Source organism: Acanthochromis polyacanthus, chromosome 8 (genome assembly GCF_021347895.1).
Source record: "Acanthochromis polyacanthus isolate Apoly-LR-REF ecotype Palm Island chromosome 8, KAUST_Apoly_ChrSc, whole genome shotgun sequence".
Classification (NCBI taxonomy): Eukaryota; Metazoa; Chordata; class Actinopteri; family Pomacentridae; genus Acanthochromis; species Acanthochromis polyacanthus.
Genome location: NC_067120.1, coordinates 33,015,792 through 33,021,791, shown reverse-complemented (window position 1 = coordinate 33,021,791; position 6,000 = coordinate 33,015,792).

Sequence of the window (6,000 nt, the reverse complement as noted above, 5' to 3'; positions counted from 1 at the left end):
CCATGCTTTAAATATGACTTAATTAAAGACAGGTGGAATCAGTGTGAATACATTAAGGCCATTTGCGCAGCAGAGAGAAGACTATTTTAAGTATTAGAGACCTGGTGTTCTTGCTAAGCCCAGTAATTATCAGCATTAGCATGTGTAGCAGTGCTCCCCAGGCAATGCATCTGCTGCAGAGCAAACTGTCATGTCTGACTAGGTGGAGTATTGTGTTAAACAGCAGTATTTTGCACACGTCTTTGTAAATAACATGTCCGGTTCACAGCCAGAAAACCATATTTTTAGCTAGATGTGTTCAAGCATGTGCTAACTTTTAGTGGCTCTAGGTGAAATGATATTTTAAAGTATAAGCTGCTTTGATTTACGCTGTAAACTTGACACTTTTGCTGAGATGAGATTGATTGATGAGACTCAAAAACACCCCCACAATGTAATCAATTGTTCCTTGTATCATTTACGACGGATAAGTCCTGAGTCCGCAGTGGTCGATTTGTAGTAGCATCACCATTGTCAGCAGGCAGCTCACATAGGCATAGTTACAGTGATGCCATGTCGCTATCTTGGAATAATACAGAAATCTTTAGCAAATCTGTGGATAATGAGAAATGTTTGTTTTTTATGAATTTTAGCATATCGACAACTTCATTTAACATCAAGTGCGGGAAACAAGCACAGATGGAAGTGACGGGAAGATGATCTAGTTATTTAAAAAAAAAAAAAAACACCTTGCAGACTCCACCAGAAAAATAAACTGTTTTTTTCTCCCTGTGCGGCCCAGCACCAAATGGTCCACTGCGACGGCCCAGTGGTTGGGGACCACTGAGCTAGCTGACTCTTAGTGGTGTTCACACAAAGATATGAGGATGGTACTAGTCCTCTCATGTCTTGGCATCAGAATGAATGAATGAATGAATGAATGGGTGCATTTCCAAATTTTACCACTAGGAAGTTATTCAGACCACTGATGGACTTTAAATAACAAGGTGTCAGTTGAAACTTAATGAAATACACAACTGTCAGAGTGCCAGAAGAGGGTGATTCTACATAGATCTTGGATTCTTACATTTAGTTCACTGGGGTCAATATTTCTGACTGTCAGCTTATGTAATAATTAACCTTAAAGACATTTGGTGGCACTTTAAAAAGCACTTTATGCTTTTATCCATTTCTTACTTTGACAAGATTCACTTGTTACCTGTTGGGATTCACAAGGTCAAAACAAAATAGTCACTGGGCCTCTGTTAACTCCCTTTGAGAAGTAATGGTGTAATGGAATGTAGTGATTTATGAGTGCACCACCTTACACCTCCAGCTGCCATCAAATGTAAAACAAGCACCACTCTTCTGATAGAGTAAACCTGCCCCCAAATTTACAGACCACTGTATTTAAACTATGCACGGGTATGATTTTAATTTTAGAAAGGATGCTAAGCATAAGCCATTGATTGAATAGCATTTTAACAGATTGTAAATCTATTAACTGAAGAGGAAGAGGATGAAGGACATGTATGTCAGAAAATATATCTTACATTAGCTGTATTACCGGCTTAAGCAAAGATTTGGAGCCCTTTGTTGTTTAATGCTGTAGCGAAACAAAGAGTTTCACAAGCAGAGAGCATTGTGGGATATTGGCTAGTAAACGGCCACCATGAGAAAGTCTTAAGTGATGCTTAATGCCCCATCTACTCTGTATGACTCACCTTAAAACCGCATGAGGTTTTTAATGGTCAGTTTCCTTAATAAATATGCAAGCAATGAAATGACCAAATTCACTTTATATACAGTAAATCTGAGGCTTCAGAGGCGTGAAACTGTGGCCTACTTTGCCTACTTGGAGTGACTAGATGCCTTTTATGAGGAAGAATGTAAGTAGCAGGTTATGTCTTGTTTGTTTTGTGATTAGTTTTTTTTTATAGGGCTAAGCAAACAAGATGAAACATGTCAATCAGTGACCTTTAGAGGTGCCTCTCGGAAGAGTTCCTTTTATTGTTCCCAGAGCTACTATCAATGTTTACCCCGATTTAAAAATGTATGATTTTGGCACATTCAAGTCTGTTCTTCCATGCTAGTGGTGGACCATCATTGCCATACATTGGTTAATGTGATGGTCGGCTGCTCCACGACTTTGCCCCAGAATGAACTGCCTGATCGCAGCAGATACTCTTGACTTGTAACAACAGGAAAAGCACAGATGTAATTGACAACATTAAACGTGAATGCATTCCTCTCAGGTGAGCTAACTCCACAGTCTCCATAATGTATTTGCTTGTTCACCTGCATGACTTACTGAAACGAGCCAGAGGCAGGATGTGTTTTGTTTAAGCTTTTCCTACTATTACAAGCCAAAATCACTGCTGTGAAAAATGTGGATTTCATGGACAGTTGGATCCCCACACAATGTGTGTAAATATCTTCAGTGATCCCCAGAGTTAGTAGTACCACCATGGAGCTGACATCTGTGATTTGAAATGAAATATTTTCACAATTATTGGATGAAACCCCATGAAAGGTAGTTCATATGTTCATGTTTCCCATAATTGATGACACTGATGCTGAAAGTGCATGGTAGTTTATTGTGAAAAATGTTTTCCTTCAGTATTACTTTATAACTTCAGCATTACGCAAAGGTGGTAGCTGGAAAAAGTGTAAAAGTTTCCCAAGGCTTTGAAAATATGAACACACTGCTTTGAGTTGCTGTAATAAACCACCCCAGTGCAAACTCTTCTCTCCTGCTCCCTCTGCTCACATGTACTGTGTTTTAATACAGCCAAGTTCCCAATAAAGCTGTTCTCATGTACATATTTTCCTGTTTCTGTTGTCAGAAAATGAAACAAGTAAGAAATAGTGACAATAAATTTGATTATATTTTCATAAAATTCAAAGCTGCTACTAAAGTCAGGTGGTAGTTCCACACAAAAAGGGGAAAGGGAGCTAAATTAGCTGATTTGCATTGGTAAAATGTCTGCTGTGTCCATGTTACATTTGTTTATTGCTTAGGTTGAACTTTCTTTTTTACATTGGTTAGCGGTTTAGTAGAAAGTTGAACTTCTTGTGGAGTTGCACTGTTGGCTAATATAGTATGCCCACTATGTGACCTTTGCTTACATTTCATACTGTGCTGCATTATATAAGGACATTCAGTTTGTCAAGAGAAAATTAACTTCAATGAAATGGAATTTAGATCAGACAGACAGCCGATAGATGTTATTGGCAGCCATAGGGTATTGATTTCCCTTCCGTTATCCCCTGATTTTCCATTTTCCATCAGGATAAAATGCAGTAGTGACCTAGACCACCATTAGCCTCAGCTGTCCTTTAGTATTTAGTGATAATTGGTAAATATACGTATGCTAACAAGCTTTAACATCAGTATCTTAGTGCTGCCCAAGCCCAGCCTCAAAGAGCTGCTGGTTCCCATGTTGGTATTTATAACATTCGCTTTATCTAAGCTGTGGTTCTGTGGACAGCATGGCAGCAGCACTCCTCATAGGTGGTGCAACAGCTTCCTCTCACGGGAATCTGTGTAAAATTCCAAAGTGGAGGAACAACAGACACCATTCCTTTAGGTTTGATCGGAATTCCTCCAGTGGGGTCAAGTATAGTGTGCGTGAGGTTCTAACGGTTATAAATTAGTCAGTAGTATTGATTATTTCATGGTTTTTGTGTTTGATAAATGGACACACAGACGATTGGACATCCATAGTCCTACTTCTAGTGTCGATGAGGACAAAAAAATCTGCTGGTTTTTACTGGTTCAGTCGATTTTAGAGGAAAACAAACATTAAACAAATGGGATTGTCACCACAATGATGCAAATTTGACTTCCCAGCTCAGCTTGGAAAATGTAGACGGCGGCAATAAAGCACTAAAGTACTCCAGAAGTTCCCTTATGACTCATGTATTATGAGTATCACTGAGGGCAATGAGGAGCAGCGAGGAGGAGGAGAACGATCATGAAGAAAACAACAGCGACCTAAAATTAATTTAAACAACAAGAAACTGTATGTTCTGAGTTTGTCACACCACAGAAAACTGTCATTCACCACACAGCCAAATTTGAATAAATACAAAAATTGCCAAGAACATGAAATTCAGCCTCAAAATTGTTAAAAAGAAATTAATTTGAAGTCTCAGTGAACCGTATTAACCGTGCAAACTGACCAAGTTCATTTTAATGGAACCAAACAGGCAAATGTGAACACAACTTGCACTCATTGGTAGAAATGTGCTGTCGCACCAGATGTCAGCTCTGTTAACAGGACTGTCCATAAATCCCACTTGTCTCCAATGATGTATTGTAAAACTACTTGGTACAGAATGATCACTGGAGAGGCAGGTGTTGGTTTGAGACTCAATTCTCCATTAATTTGGCTTTTTACAAGAATAATCCACATTGTCTTCATTTCATCATTATTTGGAAAGTTGAAAGTGGAGTCTGAGAACTATTTTGATAGTTTTACATCTAAAAATATGCATTTGAGGGACAAAGGCATAGCTTGCTAGCAAGCTGTAGGCTGTAGTAGGTGGAGTAAATTGTGACTGAGCTGGAGAAACACTGACGCTAATGCACTCAACACTGAAAAATAAAAAATCTGTCAAAAAAATAGGTAAAAATTTGGTGACAAATCGCCTGAAACAAAATGTTAAGAAATGCTGTTTGTAAAAAAAAAAAAAAAAAAAAAAAATCCAGTAAAATTATGTAATTTTTATGGTAACACATTGTGAAGAAGTATTATTTGTAAAAATACAGATTTTTGATGTGGACATGTTGAATTCTGGCCTGTTGTTTTTTTAGTTAATTTATTTCTTTTTACAGTAAGTATATAAGTTAATATTTTTTTAGGACTTTATTGGTTATTATACGCAATTCAGCAAAAACAGAAAAAGAATACTGACTTTTTTCAGCCCTTAAATGTCTGTACAGTAATTGTATTTATTTAGTTGTTGCTGATTAAAATAAAGTTTTACAAAAATGACTGTAATTTGCAACATTTCTATTCTATTCTGATTTTAATAGCTATTGTATGGAATATTGCAAATATTATCATAATAGGATGTTTTATGGAATTATACAAAAATAGAAAAAACAGTAAAATGACAGTTTAAAAAATATGAATTTAAAAAAAATCAATTCTTAAATGTCTGTTCAATTGTTTTTCTTTTTTTTTAAATTAACCTTAGTAAAAAAACACCAACTATAATTTACAGAATTTCCCCTTGGTGATCATTCCAGTATTTCGATCCTATCCTATTCTATTCTATTCTATTCTATTCTATTCTATTCTATTCTATTCTATTCTATAATGGAAAGCACAAATTACAATATATACAGATGCATAGTTTTGATGTGGACTTATTTACACTTTTTGCCTGTTTTTTTTCATGGTGAACATGCAGATGAGTCCTTATTTGTAATTAGTTTTTTTTAAATTACTTTTAAAACTTTTACTGTCTAGTTTTTAGTAAGTGATTGTTGGAAGAGCTGCATCTGTCTTCTGTAATTTTGACAGTGATGAAAGGAGAGGCAACAGAATCTTCAAGGTGGCTTTAGCAGACATGTCATCTGCTAATGGATATAAGCCCTCAGTGGCTCAACAGGAAAAGTTGTCATGACTCACATCAGAGCAGCTATTTTACATTTGCTACCTGAGAAAAAAAAAAGTTCAACAGCAAGAAAATACTCTCAAATACATGTCAGTCTGTATGTCAAACAGCCCATCCTCTTAACACGTCATCTATTAGGAGTCTTTATCACTGACCAAGCTTCAGTTGTGTAACTATGAACAATGGAAAGGCAGAACTGGACACAACAAGCAATAAATCCAAGTACAACCACAGAGTCCTTTATTGGTGGCGACCAAGCATTTCTACTGGAGCTGAATCACTGTTGCTGGGTTGAAAAGAGCATTTCTATGGTTTTACTAACATTACTTTTTTATTTTCAGATTTTTAAGTGGCTCTTTTTGTTGTTGCATTTGATGTTTTTTTAGCGTTTTA